The sequence below is a fragment of the Ambystoma mexicanum genome, chromosome 9, assembly GCF_040938575.1.
Source record: "Ambystoma mexicanum isolate Mex_15411 chromosome 9, UKY_AmexF1_1, whole genome shotgun sequence".
NCBI lineage: Eukaryota > Metazoa > Chordata > Amphibia > Caudata > Ambystomatidae > Ambystoma > Ambystoma mexicanum.
Window position 1 is genome coordinate 691870787 of NC_090931.1, and position 23604 is coordinate 691894390.

Here is a 23604-nt window from a genome sequence, read left to right on the forward strand (position 1 = left end):
ATATTCATTGCAATTGGAGGCACAATATAATTTCTCATTTGACAAACCCTCCTTTTGGCCTATGCCAAGTGCTAAACTACTTCTGATCTCCTTGCAAATAACTTCATGCATCATCGTCCATGCACCCTGAATCGCTGTCGGAAATGTCTATTGCCATTAGTTCATTCGCTAGAATTTCTTTCAACACATATTCTTTGGAAGTTTTATCTGGGGCATACACTTTATGTTCTATCGTACCTATCGCTTGTGCGCAACATCCCCCTAGCATCGAACATGTACTAGGTAGACACTGAATACAGCAACAAAGGAACAACAGAATTCCCAAAATGATCAGTAAAACCGAAAGTACCTTCCAACCCCAAGATCGCAAGAAGTCCCAGAACCAAGAGCTAAGATCCCAGTTTCCCTCGGGAACATGCAGTTCTGAACTAAGGACGTGCAGATTCTGTATTGCCTTGAAGATAGTTGGGGAGGAATCTGGTACGATAACACAGCAAGCGGACCCCACTAATTTACACACTCCACCACGTTCAGCCAGAATGACATCTAATGCCATCAGGTTCTGAAGTGCTACTAGTCTTATCGCCTTCTGTTCTAATGTGATATTGTAGAGTATGTCCGTGGTCCGGTTGATGGTTCTCTCCAGTACTCTCGCTAGTTTTCTGATATCTTCGGAATTCGCTATCTGCCCCTAAAATGGCACAACTGATTTTACTATAGCTCCCAAGATTTGTGCTGGAGTGTCACCATTCTCGTCCCGCCATGGACGAGCCTTTGAAACTTCTATTGTACTAGCTATAAACACCCCAGGTAAAAGGATCCCTAAATAACAGGTTCCCTGCCAATCCCTGGGCAACCATGGGAATGCTACATTACCGCAGACAAAGTAGACAGGTTCGCCTACATACAAAAGTCTGTTTTCACCAGTCAAATTTGCAACGTTGGCACAACCTAGAAAATCTCCCATTTACTGAGTTTCATTCCTCTGTATGCAAAAAGAAACTGAATCGGGGCTATGGTGGACAGTATAAGAAGGAGGAATGGCATCCTTATTGCCTATTGGAGCCATCTTAAAGGAAATTAAAGATTAGAAAGGACGAGACAGTCTATCAGAAGGCCTAATGGAAGCAACGTTAGGTTTACTCCTGTTTGCAAAAAGTGAGCATCCCAGGGGAGTCAAAACACGTTTCTCAAAATTATTCAAATTAGTGCTGTCAAAGTTCCCTGAGATGCTATCATTCCAACGGCCAAAGAACAGTGCTCTAAGAGAAGCATAACAAGCAGTTGTTAAAGGTAAAGGATGAATATACCAACCTAGCCCCTTATCCCCGTGTTGTGGTAAATGTGAGCAGACCCAACAGTTAGACTTATTAAAAATGGCATGCGTAGCATTCATGATAAGTAGCAGAGTATTATTATGGTACCTTTGTCTATGCTGAGAGTCCCTAGGGGACAGAGTATGCAAATGTACAAAGGGAGTAGGAACAGTAGGTACCACAATCCTAAGAGAGTCACTATTATAAAACCAAATATCATTATAAAAACACAGCAATACGTTTTCGGGGCCTAGGTGCATTGTCCATTGTTCCGGTTGGTCACTCCATCATTTATAAGTCCCATAGGAGCGGTAGCAGTGGCAGGCATTGTAGTCTGCAAACGGAAACCCCAATGTTCGTTGCTGGTGACCTCCCGGTCGCGCGACTTCTTAGTCCTTCCACAACCCTAGCCAAGAGAATCCCCTTTCTCAAATTTGGGCAAAAGCAAGCCTTCAATGATCGTTTCCTTCTCCGAATGCACAGCCGAACCGTGCCGTAAGTCTATCAGATGCACAGCAAAACCGTGGGGTAAGTCTATTTTCTTGGAAGCAGATTGTACCTTGCTTTTCCCGGTACTGATTGATCCGGGAACAATGTGTCGTCACTTCCCGTTGGAAGCAACGTATCAGAGATAAGTGAAGATGCCGAATTTGAAACAACAGTTTCTGGATGCAAAACTTTTGGAGAGTGTGGAGACAAGATGGCTGCTTCCCCAAGCCTCACGGGCTCAGAAAGATTCTCCGACACACTCTTGGCGCTATTTACTGCTTTGGGATCGTTGGTTGCAGCGTTAGTGAGGGGTTCTGTTTCTTCTGTATCGTGTGGCACAGGTTGAGGAAGTTTCTTGACGTGGGACGCGTGGATCTAATTCTTTCTTACAGAAACCTGCACCGCTGTTTGGGTGAGCAACAGGACTTAGAACGGGCCCCGCCAGCGAGGTGCAAGGCAGGAAGAACGCTCAAATGCCTTGATGAGCACCCAACTTCCAGGCCGTATACTGTGGCCCCGGCCCTCGTATCGCACAGGTAAAGCCTCTCGTACCTGGTGATAAATCAAATACATGTTTTTAGTCAACTGGCTGCAATAATCTGAAAGTAATACATTTTCAACATCTCTTAATGATCTGTATTTAGGAAGGTTCCAAATATTGGCAGGTCTCCCCATTACCAGCTCAAGTGGAGAGAGCCCAGTCTTAGTTTGAGGGGTTGTACGCATGGATAATAACATGATCGGTAAGGCGTCCAGCCATTTTAATTTAGTGCCGGCACACGTCTAAGCGAGCTTGTTCTTTATGATACCATGGTGTCTTTCTACCAGTCTGGCGCTCTGAGCATGTCTGGCCGAATGGAACCGTTTGTCGATCTGTAATGCCACACATATCTGCAGAATTACAGCAGTGACAAAATGTGGACCATTGTCCAACCGGATAACTCTTGGTAGCCCAAACCGCAGGAAATACTCCTTTAACATGGTTTTCGCAGTAGTCATGGCTGTAGCATCTTTAACGGGGAAGGCATCAACCCATTTACTAAAAGCACAGATGACCACCAGCACGTATTTCATATTGTTGCACCACTCCATTTCAATAAAATCAAAGTGGATAACTTCAAAGTGGACAGAGGGTGGCCCAAAACTTCCCCTTGGAGTTGCTGTCCCCTTTCCCACATTGTTTTGTAGGCAAATCATGCAATCCTGGACGTAGCGGTGGGCAATTTCCGAAATTTTATCATTTTCCCAAACTTTCTCTAACATTTTTGTCACTTTCTGGGCACATACATGCGTAGGACCATGAGCCATGATGACCATCATCATTATATACGTGTCAGGGAGTAGCCATTTCCCTTCAACTATATCTACCCAACACCCGTCATCATCAAGTTTCCCCAAGCCTTCAGCCCACTTCTTGGATTCTTCTAATGTGGCATCAGCTTGGATATCTCGGACAGACCCAACACCCTCATCCATTGCATAAGCATTTACAGTCTCCCTTGAAACATACATCTCCGTAAGGGGAACGGTAGCAGTTTGTCTAGCTATCTGATCAGCGAAAGCATTCCCTTTCCATATGTCATCTGTAATCTTTCGATGTGCTGCACATTTCATAACAGCTAACTGAGTAGGGAGCGCAAGTGCTGAGAGTAGTTGTACTATTAGGGAGCCATGTTGGATTTTAGTGCCATGTGAAGTTAGGAACCCTCTCTCTGACCAAAGTCTCCCAAAGTTGTGAACCACCCCGAAAGGCATACTGACTATCAGTATATATGTTTACTGCAAGCCCTTTGGAAAGTTCACAAGCTCGGGTCAATGCTATAATCTCTGCGGCCTGCGCAGACTTATGCGTGATTCTCTTGGTTTCCACAACCGTGCTTAATGTGGTGATTGCAAAAGCAGCTGTGGATGTGCCATCCAGAAGTTTGAAGCAGGAGCCATCACAAAACAGCTCTCCTTGCGGATTATCCAAAGGAGTGTCTTTCAAATCAATTCTACCCTTTGTCTCTTGTTCGGTAGTATACAGGCAGTCATGTGACTCTTCATTGCCGCAAGTAGTGTCTTGCGGGAAAGGTAGGAGTTCAGCCGGATTAAGAACACAACACCTCTTAATTTGAATGTGAGGAGCAAACAAGATCAATTCATATCTCATCAACCGTGCGGAAGTGAGGTGTTGCGTTTGGGTTTGGTTCAGTAGAACATCTACAGAGTGAGGCACCATCAGGGTTAGATCATGGCCTAGGACATTCCCTCACTCTGTTTTACAGACGCAGCAGCAGCAGCAACAGCTCGCAAACATCTTGGCAAAGCGCATACTACAGGATCAAGGGCGGAAGAAAAGTATCCGCACGGCCTATTCTTCCCTCCATGTCCCTGCGTTAATACAGCCAAAGCCCCTCCATCACATACATGCACAAATAACACAAAGGCCTTTTCATAGTTTGGTGTGCCCAAAACTGGTGCAGAGCATCATGCAGTCTTGAGCAAATCAGACGATTGCTGGTGTTCTGCGTTCCAGGGCAATGGCAAAGAAATGCCCTTCTTTGTCAAAGCCAACATCGGTTTGATCACAAGTGAAAAATGTGGGATCCACAACCTACACTAAGAAGCCATACCTATCAAGGCTCTAACTTCCTTCTGTGTATTTGGGACAGACATGCCAGAAATGTGTTTTATACGTTCTGGTGTCAATCTTCTTCCCTCCTTTGACAGGAGATAGCCTAAATAGGCACCTCCTGGCAACAATATTGAAACTTTTTAAGCGAAGCTTTGTGACCATGCTTAGCTAGATGGATAAGCAATAACACAGTGCCCTCCTCACAGGCGCTCTCAGAGTCAGCAGCTAAAAGCAAGTCATCAACATATTGAAGCAATGTACAAGTAGAGGGCAATTCAAGAGTATCAAGTTGTTCTTTCAAAGCCCTACTATAGATGCTAAGACTCTCTGTGTACCCTTGAGGTGCACGAGTAAATGTGAACGAGCGTCCCCCTAAGGTGAACGCGAACAAGTATCTACTATCCTTGTGTATAGGAATACTAAAGAAATCATTCTTTAGATCCACAACACTACAGTAAGTAGCTGTAGCTGGAATCATGGTTAAGATTGTCATCACATTAGGCACAATTGGAAATTGTGGAGCGACGACTTTATTAATGGCACGTAGATCAATTATGAAACGTAATGGAATTGCATTATCGCCTTTCTTGTACACGGGTAAAAATAGGACTATTGCCCAAACTTCCTGACATTTCTTCAATCACCGTGCGATGCACAAAATCGGAAACAATGCATTTCAAAGCTTGCTCGCCCTCAACTGAAATCTTATACTGGGGAATGCGTGGCAGCTCAATTCCATGTTTCAAAACTATTTTAACAGGCTCAATCTGTAAAACACCAACATCATTGTCATCAACAGCCCATAAGCTCTCTGGTATATCAATGAATTCTGGCGGCAAAGGCCGAGTCAGGAATTGCGAGACAGAAAATTGCTGGGGTGAAATCGTCAAGCGCACTCCATCAGAAGAACAATAAATCACTGCTTTTAATTCTTTTAACAGGTTCAACCCCAGCAAATTCTCTCCATAATTCGAAGTCAACAGAAATGGACAGTGGTCCATAAAGGGAGCCAAAGAAATGGGTTCCCGGTGAAGAAACCAGACAGACAACTGGCGTGCCAGAAAACCCTACAGAAACATTAGTTTGCCCTGACAGTGGAATGTTTGGAACCCATGAATGATCAATGGAACACTTCTGTGCTCTAGTATCTATCAAAAACTGATGTTTCGTATTTCCCACAACCATTTCAACGTAGGGACCTTTCTGATTGACAGCAATAGGTGTAGGTTCCAAACCCTGCTTCGGGCAATCCTAACGAAACAGAATGTCATCAAAAGGAAGCTCTTCAGATAAATATGCAGCAGAAGGATGATCAAATATGTTCCTAGTATAGACACTCGGAGTCTGATTATCCTGTGAAAAAGGTTGCTGAGGATCCTGTGTAAACTGACCTCTACCAGGGCCCCCTACACCTGGGCGACCTCTGGATCATCTACCCATATTCCCAAATGTGTTGTTCGACCTTTGTCGAAGGACGGGGCATTGTGCACGCCAATGACCCTCTTGACGACAATAGGCACACTGGTTAATGTTCACAGGAACCAAGGGCACATTCCCTTGCGGGACATAGTGACCTCCAATCTGCGAACTACCCCCACTGGGGCCTCTAACAATTTGCTGTAATTGCACTTTAGTCTTTAAATCACCTTTTTGTTTTTCAACTCTATCTTTTTCATTATTGACATGGTTCTCATAGTACTCAGCCATATGCAGCACTTCTGATTGGGACTTCGCCTGCCAAGCACTCTCAGAAGACATAATTTGTAACTGGATGTCAGACAGCAATCCACGCACACATTTGTCCACAAATAACCTTTTCCCAGACTCTGAGCCTAGGTCTTGTCTGCTGAAATCCGAGAATACCTGTTTGAACCGATTAAAGAACTCGGTAGCACCCTCAGACCTCCCTTGGACACAGGCCGTAAGTTTGTCCCGAATAATTTTTTTCTCTGGAATTATAGTTTTCAATTTTGCAATGATTCTATCAGGCAAAGTTAGTATCACCTGAGGCGGTCTTTCACCAGCTGGCCTTTCTCCATCGAGTCTAGTTATATTCACCCATGTATCTCCCAACCCTGGTACGTCGTCTATAGTTCTAACTTGTTTCTACAAATCTACGGGCAGGAGTACAGGAAATAACAAATCAATATCCCCTAAGGTGAACACTGAGGACTGCAAGACAGACTCTATTTCTTTATAGAATCCTGTCGGACTTTTCCTAATATCAGGAATAGATTGTCTAATAGTATTCACTTCCTGTCTTGAGAACGGGACGTGAACAAACTGTGATACATAATGCGCAGGAATGTTCACAGCAACTGCATTTGTTGCAGGATCAGCCGCTATCTCACCCTTCGGGACAAATGTCAGAGGAACCTCTCTCATAGGCAACTGAGAAGTAGGCAACTCCGAACGCTTACTAAGCAACAGAGCTAAGTCGAGCGCTAAAGCAGTCGAAGAAGTGTCAAGTGAAAAAGCTCTCTTATAAATACTCAATAACTCTGTAGGACAACTAATCTTTCTTTTTACACAATCATCCTGTAGGTACTCTATCATTACCTGTATCACTTTCCTCTGCATTTCTGGCATATACTGACTATATGTGTCATATACTTCAACTGGAGTTATCGACATATCTGAAATCCATCTAAGCGCGTCCTTCGTACAAATTCGTGCTTCCTCAGATATCGATTTACGGCAAGGAAGGAACTATTTCTGTACATGCATACTTTCCCCCTCGCCATCCTCATTCTGTAACCTTTCCAACTCCTTTCTATACCCAAATAACCGCTCGACATGCTCATTTACTTTCTTCACAGTGTCTCTAGAAAACGCTAAAGTATTTAGATCCCTTAACCCTTGCGGGAGATCTGCATTATTTAATTTATCCCACATTACACATAAATAAATCCCTAAACCTTCAATAAAAACATTTTTCTCAGGAAAATTATCCATATTACAAAGTGTGGCAAAATCATGAGCTTGATCATCCCTCTCCATACAATGCTAAGCCCATGCAATCAAATCACGTTTCTTCTCTGGTGGTACAGTATTGCGAGTGACAACCTTCGGCCCCGCACCCTGATCGGCTACAAGCGGCACAGGACGACTTGGAAGAGAGGGGGCAGGAAAATTCAATGGAGGTACTGTTACTGGTGCGATAAGAAGAGGTGGAGGAGCTGGAGGAAGAGGAACTTTAGGAGGAGCAGGAACAATGGTAACAACAGCAGACAGAGCAGGAATAGCAGAAGGAAGAGGCAAAGCAGCAGGAAGAGGAACATACGGAGGTGGTGCAGAGGCACCAGGCCTTCGTTCATTTAACAATTTGTCTATGAATTCGTCGGAAACACAAAGGTCTTTAGAAGGATACATTTTCTGTATTCCAAGTGAGAAAGCCCTATCCATATTCCTAGTCGATTCAGAATGTTTATCTTGGTCATACAATAATGCTTTTTCGGCGTTCGTCTTATGACGGCGCGCATATTTTTCTCTACTTTTAAGTTGCTGCAACGCTTCTTTTTTCCAATTAGGCAAAACATCAAATGCTGCAGGTCTAGCCTTTTTCTTTAATAGAATTGACTCTAAATACTCAATACGAGGGATTTCAAAGCTGCCATTGATTGGCCACTGAAGTTCGGAGGCATGTCTGGTTTGTCTGTGCCAAATATCATTAAATACTATATTTCCAATGCCATGCTTACAGTACATAGTACATGCCGGCGACACCTCCTGTGGTGCGCGACGGCTAAATTCCAAAGATTGTCTATCACTGTGGAACAACGCCCTGAAGCAGGTAAACAATTTCCCAGGCATATGAAATTATTGGTGTTACCTGGTCAATAATTATGTCTGCAGATACAATACGCCAAAATCAAATTATAAGGGTTATATTAGAGTCAGGTCACGACTCACCTGATCAAGCCTAAGGAGGTCCGATCGGATTTCAAAGAATCTTACCTAACTAATCTTACCTCGTGTATGGTGATTTCGGCAAATCTGCCCGCCTCGATAAGTGGACCCTCGTCAAGATGCTGTCTCGGACCACAAGCTAATCGTCCAGGGATCGGGTAGTGCAGCGCTGCTGAGGCGAGACGCGACACCTGAATGAGTTCAGTGGGGCCCCTTTTTGTCACACCGTCCGATCCCGATCCGATAGCCTGCGTCAACCTTCGACAATCCGGCATCAATCTTGAGGGTCCCTATTCAGGCGCCAACTGTGAAAACAGAATCAAAATACCAAGGCTGAGTACCCCAAAAAGAAATACACCAAACACGGGTTACAAAGGAACATACAAAGTACTTTATTTTATACTGAATTCAGTTATGAAGAACAGAGCAAAATCAGATAGCTATCGGCCCTCAGTGCAACACAGCAAACTCCAGCGTGCTTCAGTGTGTTCAGTGAGAGACGCTGTACATTAGAATTCATGTCTCTTTTATACTATTTGTGAAGACGATGTCCAACCCTACTTCGGGTTAATATTCCTCTAATACATTACTGCTCTAGGGTTCATGCCTAGTCAAATATCCACATGTAACTGGTTTGCTTTTAATACATATATCAACAAGCCTACACAGCAACTTTGTGTTCTGGGATTTCCCATGCAGATCTTCTCAAACATTAATACAATGTAGTTAAACAAGTGTTCTATGTTCAGTATTTGAATACATTGTTCTCAAAATATGCTCGCGGATTAGTTTCTTTGCGTGAGTAATCCTTTACACACAGGTCAATGACAAGGTCTCAGTTCACGACCTCAACAAATGGCCTGCAGGAAAGTTACATATTAGCTACATGCAGAGTCAAAACAGCCATGTTGTATTTCGGAATGACATCTTCCACCATTTTAACTCACAGGGTGACTTTACAAAGCGAACCTAAAATGGCGGATGTCCTAAAATGGCGGCTTACATTGATTTTAAGGTCAGGACCCTGCAAGACGGATTTCTTCGCAAGTGACTTACAAGCAGCTTGGCGTAGGCCAATATACATATATTCATTGCAATTGGAGGCACAATATAATTTCTCATTTGACAATCACGGGTGTTCAGGAGAGTAGATTCCATGCTTCTGGCAGCTCTGAAGCCAGACTGGTGGTTATGGAGGCAACCAACAGATTCAGTAAGTAGATTAAGCTGGGGGATGGCTAGCTTTTCCAAGAGTGTGCCCAGGAAAGTAGTGATGGATATCGGGTGATAGTTAGCCGGAGAGGAAGGATCTGCAGAGGGCTTCTTTAGATGGGGGTGAACAAGAGAGTGGTTAATGAGGGAGGGGAATGTTCCAGTGGCAAAGGAGTGATTGCAGAAATCGGTCAAGGCTGGAGCAAGGGTTTCAATGTGGTCCTTGATGGTTCTGGATGAGCGGGGGAGAACCTTCTTTGATAAGACTGTCATAGATCGGACTTATCTAGAAACATCGTCAGGAGTGAATAGGGCAAAGGAGGAGAAAGGAGGCGGAGTGACGGCCTTAGACGGGCCAGGAGTGGTACCGTACGAGGATGAGGAGGTAGAGGAAGAGAGGGTGGACAGGATGTCCTGAGATTTAGTAGTGAAATGAGAGGCCAAGCCCATGAGAGGGACGGGAGGGAACAGGAGAGGTAGAGACTGCAGCAAGATTGGCCAGCTCCTTGCAGATTTTGAAAAGTTCAGCCGAGTTATTAGATCCCACAGAGATGAGGGCTTGGATGTAGGCTCTCTTCTTAGAGAGGACATAGAGTCTGTACTGCCTTTGAAGCAGGCAGCAGGCCAGTTTGTCTGGGGTTGCGCCCAATGCCCTCCACGTCCTCTCTGCTGCCCTAAACTTGCATTTAAGAGCGTTGAGGTCCGAATCGTAGCAAGAGTTGCACTTGGATTTAGGCTTCAATAGGATCTTCATGACAGGTGCAAGGACATCCGGAGTGTGAGAGATAGAAAGATGAAAGTTAAAAAGGGCTGTGTCAGGGTGTGAGTCAGCCAAAGGTGCAGGAGGAGGAGAGAAAGTAGCAGTGAAAGCCTCAACTGACACATGCTTCATGGGTCGGATGACCGAGAAGATAGGTGGCAGTGCTGGTGTCGCCTTGTCCCGCAGGGAAGAGACAGAGGTGGCTATTTCCTTGAATGTGTTCCTTCTGGGTGGTTTGTTTAGTGTTTCCTTAATTTTATGGATTGTAAAATGAAAGAATGTGTCTCTCATTTGCATTGAAGCTGTTCTTATTATCGTTGTAAAGAATTGACATTGATAGAGTTATAGAAATACCATGCACAGATTCACGGTCTTCCAAACCCAAAAAGAAGACTTCAGAACTAGTTTACATTACAACCTACTGTAAAGAAAGTGGAGCAATTTAGAAAACAATCTGTAAAAATGGGAATATTCTCAAATAAGAACAACTCATTAAATGGTTTCCTAATATACCAGCAATACCATATTGTAACAAAGTGAACAACTCCTCCTCCTAATCCTCTAGTCATAATTCCTTGATTGACTAAGATTACCTTTTCAAAAATTGAGCATCATTTCTGGCAAACCCTCCTCATGAATACTGTCAGCCTTTATACTGGCTAATTATGTCAATAAGTTCAGCTTTGAGAAAGCGCATGAGGGTGAAACACATGTGGGTTGTATGAGATCGCAACTAGTATTGCTAAAAACAATAGTGAATGATGTATGCAATACATTGAAAGAATAGTTCAAACAGCCAGGTGTAATGCAGTAATAAACAAAATACGTTATTAAAATCTTGAGGTTTGGCTTGAGAGTATATGAACAAGTCTAGACATCCTTGCAGTTTGCTGGATTTATGCTTTTTCACAATCTGAAAAACATCTTAGTAGGAGTAGAGAGAAAAGACTAGGACACAGTCTTTTTTAACCCACAAAATAGTGCATTTTCATGTTTCAATTGTTCATGCCACAACAGCAGCATTCGCAGAAACACCACAAACCAATCATAAACTGGTAAAAAGATGTGTCTACAAGACTCTGAACTGGGTTGCCCAGCTCTTTAAGATGAGTATCAATACCATGGAGATGGATGGGGATGCAGATTTTATTCATGCATCAATAATCAAGACGACTCAGGTAATTTGGAAAAAGGAAGTCAGTTTTAATATCAAAGGTCTAAAACAGGGAGTACAACGAACATCAACATTCGCCCAATCCTCTTACTTGACTTATTTAAGTAGAAACTGAGGTTATATAATATAAAATCATCATCAGTGATGTGTTGACCTGTGTCACTACCTACGTGGAAAACTATAAAACCTATCGAGAAAAGTGATAGGCTCTAAGTGAATATCTAAGTATAAGTTCCATATCAGTATAGAACTGTGAAGGAGAGTGATAGGGTACATAACATCAGGTGGGGCAACTAAGCCCTCCCCTCAAAATGGCCACTATGAACGTCACTAAATACACAACTTTCCATTGCCTACACAAACTATAGGACCCTTGATTACACGGTCTTCTACAATTGTTTGGCTTCTAACCCCTGTCAGTACTTTTCCACTTACGTCTAGCAGCATGCAAACTGAACATCCAGGTGCTAGTGGGCTCATCTAAACACTAGCTTCCCACCAATTAATATATCAATCCATCATCACCTCAATGCTCCAGTGTCAATTAATGCTTTGAGGTTTGGCCTTGAGTTTGTACTGTGCTCTGAGAATTTTTAAGTAGTGCAGGCACAGCATGCCCTCGTGCGTAGGTGTGACCACCTTGATCGTCCAACTTCGTTCTTCCACGTGACTGGACACCATGAAATCAAGCCTTTTAGTGTATTTAATATTATTTTCTAATAGTCCTCTGACGTCTTTTGTTTTGCCCAAGCCTTCTCAACAGGAGTTTCTGTTCTTTCACACAATTTGTATACAATGTCCGCCAATTCCTGTTTGATAACACCTTGGCTTCTTGGCTCATTCAACTCCTTCTGCTGAGATTTAATTTGTAATTTAATTGCTTTTAACTGTGACACACTGAAGTGAGGCCTTCTTGTTAAAGTTCAGCACTGCTTTATAATGCGTAGTGGAAACATCCATCTTTTACTTGTCCATATGCATCTCTCTCTCTCTCTCTCTCTATATATATATATATATATATATATATATATAGGCGCTTACCGTAATCTATTTACTATAAGGCTTGAAGCTAGCTTTCAAGATTACTTTGCTGCTTGTGTTTCTTCTGTTACATCTGTACACGTTTAAACTAGCTTAATATCCTCATCTGTTTCTGTGGCATAAGCTTCTTCACCTTGATCACAAGATGTCACTTAACCTTGATACTTTCTTGATGTCTTATAGAATATCTGCATTCTCTGGTCTCTGCATCTCTTCTACATGCGTCAGTTCAGCTCAGTTGTGATGCCACTATTCATCTTTGCCCTTCATCTTCTCTGCTTCTTCAGGAATCTCTTTAAATGGCCATCATATTGTCTTGCATGCAGGTACGGTTTTCTCAATGGGTAGCTTGTCTCCCAGTTTCTCTTAGGTACAGGTATTCTTATGGGTACTGCACAGAGTCCATGCTCTGCTCGTTGCGGGTTCAGTGTTCTGCATACGTCACATACTTTGGTTCCCACTCTATAGGTAATAAGGCGGGGCAGTTGGAGGGGGGTACTTGGCTCCTCCTCTACACTCCCCCCTCTGAGTGATTCATTGACCACTCTCTCATTGTCCTTCACATCTAGACATCCCTTTTCTGAAGATGAGCTTTTTAGGGACCCATATCTTTATGACTCCTTTCATACAAACTGATGATTTCACATGCTCTTCCTTGTTCCATGTCATGCGCATGCACTGTCCACTTGGGCTGCAATAGATCCATCTTCCCACATATTTCTTATGGATCTTTGGGTAAAGGAACTTTGTTCCCCCCAGTGAATGGATACTGGCCTTCACAAAGTCTCTGATCTCTTCATCTGTCAGATCTTTGGGGTTCCATCTTGGTTCAACATCAATCATAATCTTCATCCTTATGGCTTTCTTTGCTGTCTTTTTGCATTGTGAGATTATTATCTTGATCACAATAAAGCCAAGCAAAATCAACACGATCAGGGCTCCAAGGAACTTGAACATATCTGCCACCCATTGTGGAACCCAAGAGAAGAGTGATCCAAACCAGCTGTCATCAGAAATGTCTTCTACTATCATCTGGCCATGGAGTTTCGTCAGCATGTCTATGGCCTCTGTCAAGGTTCCATTCTCACCATCATGAAAAGGAATGAATGTGCAACATGGTTCTCCAATTTTAGCACAAACACCTCCATCCATAGCTGTGATCATGTCCAAGACGTATCTGTTCTAGAGAGTCATCAATCTTATGGCTCTCATCTCTTCTCTGATTGCATTGAATCCCTATATAGTCGTGTTAATTGTCTGTAGCAATTCACATCTGGTTATCTGAAGCCACTTGGTATTTGTTCGAACATGGATTCCTGACCTGAAGATCAATGTGAACACTGAAGAAGTCTGGCTGAACAATCTGTGTCCATAGATCTCATCTTCTTCAGGTGAGCCTCTGCTTTTGGAAAACTGTTGAGATTCAGATCACTCTTTGGAATCACTAATGCTGGAACATGGACATTCACCAGTGTGCATATTCCTCCCCATTCTTTAGGTAGCCTTATATAGGCATTGGATCCAAAAGCCCAATAATGATCCATCATTACTGCTGTTCCATGCACCATTCCTAATGTATCAAAGATACGATCACATTTTTGATTCTCTCCAACTTTTCTCATGCCATTATTTCTGAAGCACAGCTTTTATCTCTCCAAAGGCACTATTTGCAGGGGTCCTGCTCTGTCTTTGACCCATGTCAATAGTTTAGAAAGTCTTGGCCACAACGGTTTGCACGCCTCCTGTGCATTCAAAATAGTTGATTCAGGACGATTCGTTACCATCCAGGCTCTGCAGATCACCACTCCTTTTTCCCATCCATCTGGTGATAGTACTGATCCCCAGATCTGCATTTGACCTCTGTTCTTCAAAATTCAAATATTGGGCCTCATTACAACTCAGGCATTAAGGGTTAACGCAGTTGTTAACCCTTAGCGCCTGATTCCAATTTTAACGGCTGCTTTTAGCAGGCTTTAAAATCCATGGCGCTAAACCGCCTTGGTGCTAATTACGGCACCGTAATTTACGGTGCCGTAATTAGCGCCTTCCCCACTCCCATTATGCCCTATGGGATAAAAATGGGAATGGGGAAGGGTAAATGGGAAATGGGGATTTACCGCCCCACTCACCTTGGAATGGGGCGGTAAATCCACCATCCACCATGGTGTAAACGTAGTTTACACCATGGTGGTAAAGTTGGTGTACTTACCGCCTGGGTCGTAATGACCCCAATTGTCTGCAGATTTTCCTGCAGTCTTCAGTTTTTAATTCACTTCCCTTCTGATTTCAGCTCCTTTTACTCCAGGTTTTTTATATCTGATCACAAGATTCCTCGTCTTTGCATTGATTCTTGTCTTTATATCTTCAATATAGTCATCTTCATCTGGATCTGTCCATTCAGTTGCCCATTTGAAAGAAGCATCCCTACCCATGGACTGGCCTCTGGTCTTGCAAAGTGCTACGTGTGAAAGACAATGTGCTGTTTGGACATCTATTTCAACAGCTATGAAGATTTTCGACTTCCCCATGCAGTATGGCAGGAGTGCACATACAAAGCATTCCTCCTTTGAAGTTCTTCTCCCAACTTCCTCCATGTGTTGGTACCATATGTTATTTCCCAAGTGTGCTGTGCTGTCCAGGTAATCATTTAATTCATAATTATCTTCCTGTGTGCTTCTTTTAGGTCTCATTCTTTTCATGCGAGCTTCCTTAATCATATCATGAAGTGTACCAACACAGCTACTTCTGACTGAATTAATCACATGAACATCTATCAGCGTTCACCGTGTAGGAGAAAGTTCAGCAAGTCTTATTCTCTCAATAAGTCCTTTAGGTATAACATTGTCTCTCATGATCTCCATTGAGGACCTTCTTTTATACTCTGCTTTTGGGTCAATTGCCACTGGACCAGGTGTATTTGCATGTATTACTTGTGTAGGCTCACCTTTTATCATCCCTTTGCCTTTCCTGTTTCACCAAGCCTGTCTCTGGCATCCAGAAACAGTCTCTAAGACATGTTTTGCATGTGTAGTATTGCTAATGACATCCATCTCAAGCTCAGGCAATTTGCAATCTTTCTTTGGAACAGGAATGACTACATAGGGTCTAGGCTGCCTAGTAGTTGCCACGCATACATTTTCCCCTCTGCTCAGAAACATGGACAGGATTGTTAGCTCCATTTGCACCATTATAGAACGCTGTTCGTACAGTCAATGAAAGCAGTACAATTATGAACACAATGCAAGTGTAGATAACACAGTAGTACGTTAACCAATAACATTTACTTCTTGAACAACGCAAGCGTCTTTCTTCATGGAGTAATATAATGTTCCTGCTTAGATTTCCCATCTTGACTACTTAAGGAAGGAAAAACTCAAACTTTAATACATCAGCATTATGAACTGCTTCTGGAAGCTGCTGTCTTGACTCAGCAATTAGTTCTCAATCAGTTGTTTGCTTACGGGACGATAAAAACAACTTTCTCTGTATCTCTGGAGTCCGTCTTTCACCAGCCGAAATGTAGATGCCTCTTTAGTGTGAAGAAAAATGACCTCCGTAAGTCTAAACGAGCTCTATGACATAGATTATCTCCCAATCTATGCCTCAGCCCAGACGACATGTCAAATTTCTTTCATCAGTAATTGAGAGTTCTTTTCATCAACAACCTTTCGATCTGTCCCTCAAAGGAAAGTTTCTACACGACCTGTGATTTTGCTCAGAATAGATGCTCTCTTGAATCATAGTACCTCCCAAGATCACATTCAGATTTGCAGTATTTCTCGGATCCCTTAGAAAGGTGGGCACATCAGTGTGCCTTCCAATAAGGTTTGGATACTCTTTAATCAGACGAAAGAACACCACACTGACTAGTCTATGAGCTACTTTGTTTGATAGGGGCATTTGTATTCTCCTTGCTGTACTCAGGTAGCTACAATAATTGTTCAGTGGTGACTATGAACAATCTTCTTATACCTTCTTCATTCTTAGGATTTTGTTAGAAAGCTGGAATGCGAGTGGTTCTCCCCACCAACGAGGGGTAAGTGCGCAGCACCAACTCAAAATAATTAACAATGTGCCTAGAAAGGTCATCATTGGGTAACACCATTGGTAAATCCATACAAGAACTCAGTGTCAAACAAATCTGCGTATTATACCATTTTCCAATTGCTGTGTCCATGATCAAAATCTGACATAATCTGCTTCTTATCAAGGCATAAGCATGCCTCAGTCCAAAGTAAATAAACTACTGTGGCTTTAAGAACAAAAGATCTTCTTTCACCCTGAAATGACAGCACAGAGTGTTCAAACTAGTTTTCCTTAACCTTTTTATAAATGGCTTAAAAATAATGTCCCGAACCAAGCCACAGTCCACTGAACTTTTTGTCTTTCTACTTGTCAGCTTCTGCAACCTTCTTCCTCGTCATAGATCTCGTCTGCACGTGCTGTGGTTCTTCCCCAATGCTTGTCCTCGCCTCGTCCTGTAGGGGTGCAGGCAGAGGAGTTTCTCCAGCAAAGATTTCGACATCCCCCAAAAAGATCCAGGCACGCCTGCCCTGCACTTTGACAGCAGATAGTGTGATGTCTTCTACAATGAACGGACCGTTAAATCGGGGTTCGTCCCACTTTTTCCTTACGTGGTTGCGGATCAAGACCATATCCCTGGGGAACAGTTGGGGGATACGTAATTCTTGAGAATCTTTTGTTGCAGCATCTCCTTCTGTGTTCTGTACTGCTCTACACTCTCGTCTCTGCAGCTGTCCTGAAATGACAGAAATACTGGAAGTCATACAGTTCATATAATCACGTAATTCCAATCCTAACAGTTCTGAAGTTGGCTGAGCATCTAACTCTGGATGAAGGCATTAGAGGTGTCCTCATTCGTCTCTCTGTCACTATTTCGTGGGGTGTGAGATGGTGGTCAGAACCCGGTTGGTTCCTTAAAGCATATAATGCCAGTGGTAAGCAATGCAACCACTCTTTCTTCAAGGTAAGCTTCAACGTAGCTATTCTTTCTTTTAGCAGGCCGTTGAGCTTCTCACAGAACCCATTTCCTTGTGGATGATAAGCCAAAGGAAACTTGTGCTTTATACCAAGCAACAAGCTGATCTGTTCAAATTTCTGATTTACAAAATGTGGGCCATTATCTGACCTCATAACTTCACATACTCCCCATTGAGGAAATACTTCCCGCACTAGGAATTTAGCTGCACAAGTGAAATCTGGGTGTGTACATGGACCTGCCTCTATCCATCTCGAGAAAGGACACACCACAACAATCATGTATCTGTACCCATTACATACTGTATCATGTCGGCATAGTCAATATGCAAGTGCTGAAAAGGGCCACTAGGTTTCGGAATGACTCCCCTAACCGTGAACAGTGTATGCCCTACCGTGAATTGTTGACACACAATACAGTTCACCATAAAAAATGCAACATGCTCCATTAAAATTAGCATAAACCATTTCTCAGAAATAGTTACAGTGAGATTCTCCCTACTTGTATGCGCGGGGTAGTGCAGCTGTTCCAGCACCACCCTTAATAAGGCTAGAGGCATCACTGGTTTACTGTCGCCACAATGCTTCAGGGGGGTTTAAAGAACACCCTCTTCATGTCCACAAATTATTTTCCTCTTGAGGTGCTTCCCCTGGACCTCTACTAATTGTGTTTTTGACAAGTGGCTATACCCTTCAGATACAGTCATTATAATAATCATTTTTTCATTCACATCAAGAGTCTCAACATTCATCATCTCTTATCTGTAATCGCTACGCGCTTGGCCTCAGCGTCTGCTGCTTGATTTCCATGTGAGATAAAATATGTGCCTTTAGTAGGGCTGTGCATTTAATGACTGCAATGCATATTGGGAGTTGTAGTGCCTTAATGAGCCTATCCAATAAGGCAGTGTACTGCACTGGCGTGCTGTCCACTCTGAGGTAGCCCCTCCTTTTCCAATGTGCTATCCCTGCGTGCAACATTGATGTCACATAGGCAGAGTCGCTGTATACTGTTACTTCCTGGTCTGAGTGATTATCGATTGCGAGTATCAAAACCAATAATTCTGCAGCCTGTGCTGAATAATGAGATGGCAATCGAGTACTAATAAACACCCGAAGTTCCCCATTAGCCATGTGCTTTACCACAGCGGCACCTGTATATCTTTGTCCATCATTTTGATTGATCTTTGAAGTACTGTCAATAAAAAACAAACTCTCCTCCTGCTAATGCATTCTCCTTTATTCTGGGGAGCTCATTACAGAACTCTTCATAGTTCACGCAATCGTGTACAGGTTCTCCCTCTGTTATTGGCTCTGCTATAAACATGTCAGGATTCACTATTTTACATCAAACTATTTTGATCGCTGGATTTGATATGACTACCTCATAGGCAGAAGCCCTATGAGAAATCAACGTGCCTTTTGGTTTTTCTAAAATGGCAAATAGGGCGTGCACAACAAATAACGTCATTGAACATCCCATTACAAAGCTTGTAGCCTTCTTTATGGCGAACAAGGCAGCTGCTAAACTTTGTTCACACAGAAAATGACCTCTCATTACCGGGTCTAAGATTCCACTGTAACATGCAAGGGGCTTGTACCCCAACGTGGTTCTCTGTGTAAGGACTGATGTCATGACAGTGCCATCTGTATGTGAAAACAAGAAGAATTCCTCAGCATAACTGGGAATCCCTAAAATTGGAGCCTGTAAATGGCTTTTTTCGATTCATCAAACCCTTCTTCCATTTCCTCAGTCCACGCGATTTTTTCTTGCGTTGCCTGTGCTTTCTTTAGAGCCTGCAATAGAGGCCTTATATACGAACTGTAGTCAAAGACCCATGCTCTGACGTAGTTACATAATCCCAAAAATCTCTGCATGTGTTTTATCGTGTGTGGCATTCTTGTTTTTAAAATAGCCTCAGCTCTTTCAGGAGAAACTTTCTTTCCTTAATGTGAAATCAATTGGCCTATGTACAATACTTCTTGTTGATAATATTGTAACTTTTCTTTGTCAACTTTATATCCATTGTCAGCGAGTATAATCATCAGCTGGACAGAATTGCGTCTGCACTCTTCCTCTGAGGTGCTGCAAACTAAAATGTTGTCTACGTATTGCAACACAACGCTTTCCAAAGCGATATTGCTTAAGTCCATCTGAAAGACTCTATTGAAAATCGATGGGGACTCACAGTACTCCTTGCGTAAACTAGTGCTTTTCAGGCGAGTCTGTCTGAACGTGATTGACGTCAGATCCTGCGAGTCTTGATACAATGGGATTGAGAAAAAATTCATTTTTCAAGTCAATCACCGTGAAATATGGTGCATCAACAGGTATATTACATAGGATCGTAGATGGGTTAGGAACTAGAGGGAAATTGGCCTCTACAATTTGGTTTATTGGGTGATGGTCCTGCAATAAACTCCATAACCCCCCTTACTTGTTTTCACAGGGTACACTGATGTATTACACGGTGACTCTGACGTCACTAAAATACCCTGATCCATCATGGCGGAAATCGTCTTAAAAATTTCACCATCTGCTTCTCGAGACATAGGATATTGTTGTGCTTGAGGTAAAATTGCTACTGGTTTCAATTTAATCTTCACTTCACAAACCCCCTTTAGCAGGCGTACGTCATAGGGGCCGGTGGTCCATAATGAAACTGGCACTTTCGCCATATCTTCATCAAAATAATCTGGAGGTTTTTGTACTATCATAATTTTCTGAGGAACTTCTCTTTTAATTACTCTTACCCAATAAGTAATGCACATCTCGAGTATTACTTCATCATCAGATGGATGATCTCCAAACAGATCTTCATCAGTGACATCAGTCAAAGTGTAACCCTCCCCGATGGCGATTACTGCGCGCCATTGTTTTCCTTCATCATCATGTCCATCAAGCAAAGCCATTTCCCCCCGTACTATGGCTGCTTGTATCTCTAAGGGAAAAACTTGTCCCTTTTCTTTGAGCATATGTATTCTTGGTCTGAACAAAAATTCATCTAGAGTTCTCATTGGTCTGCCTGCTAGGCCTGGCAGCCATGACAACAGAATGTGTACTCCATACTGAAAAGCCTCTGGTTCTAATGGAATTGCTCTCATAGCTATTTGTCCTGCATATGCCATAATCATTTTGCACACGTTTAAGTAATGCATTCCTGGTGTTGAACACACTATACCTTCATCAGTGAACAAGATTGTCATATTCAACTTAGTCATTAAATCTCGTACCAATATATTGACAGGTGTTTGCCTCGAATATAGCAGTGGCACCTTCATGTCACATTCTCCTATAGAAAATGGTAATTCTTCAGTGAAAGGAACTCTGTTTGTAGCTGCTGTGAACCCCTGAGTATTCATGGCATTGCCAGACATTGAAAACGTTCCCTCTCGCATACATGAGCGCGTTGCACCTGTGTCTACTAAAAACAAAAAACCTTTGCCCCCTATACTGATATCCACCCTTGGTTCCTCATGAGGGTTTGGCGTCACGGATAGTATGGAACACATCAGGTCTCCCAGTGACCTGTCGTATAGTGGGTACAGCCTCATCCCATTACTTGTGAAAGGATTGCCTCCATTGGCAGTGACATTCCCTATTCCAGGAGTCATTAACTGACCTGTGTTTGTGGTTTGCTGAAGCTGCATAGGCGATTGCTGCGACCGTCCTTGTGGCAGATTAACTGCTACCTGCTGTGGTTGCATGCCTTGTTGTACTCTCGGCGCTTGCTGCTGCATTGTTTGATTCTGCGCAAATCCATCCCCATTCTGCTGCGAATATGCAGGTGGATTTGACATACTCTCTCTTGAAAACTGGCCATTTTGCACCATCCCTTGACTTCTACAGGCGCGAAAAAAGTGCCCTGTCATTCCACACGTCCAAAATATAGGCGGTGGTCTCGCAACCTGCCCATTTTGCATACTCTGATTACCATTCTGCAGATTTTGAAAGCCACCTTGGTTATTCTGAAAGCTTCCCTGATTATTCGGACAATTCCCTTGATAACCTTGCCAACCGCATCCTCGAAATACCCTTCCTCGTGAAGTACATCCACTATTATTTTGATCAAACTATCTTTGATTATTCACTTGCGGCATGTTCACTGTCTGCTGTGAATTCGATCCATCTACTCCGATCAACATCGCCCCTTCAATAGTGTACTTGGATAATTTTTTCTGCACTAAATTTGCCTCCTCGCCTTTGCGAGCATCGTCCTTTTTGCGATTCTTTTCTCATAAGAGTCTGCAGTAATGCGCAATGGTTAGCCGAATTTCCAACCACGATTTAGCTTCTATCCCCATTAACTTCTTGAGCTGCTTCTGTACTGGCTCTGACAGCCCTTGGCATAATATATGATAGAATACTGGTATAGATTTTCCCCAAGATTCACGCGTTTCCAAAGCCTAAGATTCATGAAAATGTTGATTGCAAACCAACTAATCATCTCCCTCCTTCATCTTTTTCGTCATAGTAGCTCCCATATGGGACGTGTCCGGATACAGTACTCAAAGCGATTTCCAGCCTGCCGCCCTAAAGTTATTGAATGGTGCTCCATCACGAGCAGTGTTGACTGTAGTCACACCAGCATATCCTACCCTTGTCCACACGTCATCAGCTCTCTCACAGCCGTGTTTCCTCCCGTACTTTTCTCTAATTCATGTATGCATTTCCCAGCGCCAGAAGTTGAAATCGGGAGTTTACACCTTAAATTATCCTTGTCCATCTGGGCCCATGGTTTATACTGTGGTCTGGCCCCTCCTTTTTCTAACAAAAGAAACTGTGACACCCCAAACTCATTCTCATCTCTCATTTGTCTGTCCACTGCAGTGACAATATCGTCTACCTGGCAATGATCTTAACCTGCTTACATAAGGCGGCGACTCCCCCCTCTGACCATGGAGTTGCCCCCTAGGTCAGTCTGACTGTGTCAATGGCTGTGACGCCTTAGATACAGGCACGTTTAAATCTGACCATCTTACTTCCTTATCCATAGAAAATCATCCCTCAGAACCACATGCGTTATCGCTCTGTTCCCCATGGAAAGCTTCCCTTTCTTCGACTGACATTTCTTGTGCCCAACTAATGCAACTTCTCTCTTCAGGGTCAGTCGGTCTAAAGACGACTCCTTATGTCTCACACTACATGAGGCTTCTTCCGTGTCATAGAACTGAGTGCTCTTGAGACAGCCATTTTTTCCCTTCCCCCTTTGCTCTTTCTGAGCTCTCATTTCATGGTATACTTTATTGATTGCTTCCCCAATGCACCTTGAGTCAAACTCATCTTCTAGATTTGCTCTAAACGGGCCTGGTAATGACTCGTATTTTGGAAAAAAATCCACTATATCCTCCCATGCTACTTTTGGATCAGGATTTCTTACTTCCTTTTCCAAGTAATCGAGATTGCGTGCTCTCTACCTTCTTTTACGTTCCATATCATCGAAAAAATTCTCATCGCTTTCTGGCTTCCTCGCTCCCCATGTTTTCCTCTTTCTTTTTCATATTCCTTCTTTCATTTGCTCTCGTATCTCCTCATCCCTTCATCTTTGCATTCTATTTTCTCTTAACTCTGCTCTTCCTCCTTGATTCTTTTTCTTTCTAGCCTCTCTTGCTCATTAGCTGTTCTCTGTTTATTGTCACATTTTCTTTGCTCTTCTGCTCTCTCTTGTTTTTTAGCTTGCTTGTCTTGATCTTCCCTTTGTCTTGCATCCTCAATGCCTTTACCATCGAGTTTAAGCAAAATCTGACCTCCCATCCATTTGTTCTGTAAGAGCGCTATCTCATCAGTGTTATCTCTTTCTCCCTTCCATCTCTTTATTTCTCTTCCTATATCTAGAGATGTACTTGGTCGATCGCTTCTTTCCTTATCGCGTCTCTCCTTGACTCTTGGGACTTTAGAGATTACATCTTTCCCAGTATTTTTCTCTGGGCCCTCGTCACTACTTTGCATAGATGACTCATAAGCCAGGTTGCTATACGCCACTGCTGCTTTAAGTTCCCTTAATGGGTATAACCCATCATCTTTCTTACTCGGGTCTTCTATTTCAGACAGGCGGGTGGAGCAGAGGGCTCCTCACTCCCCTCTTTG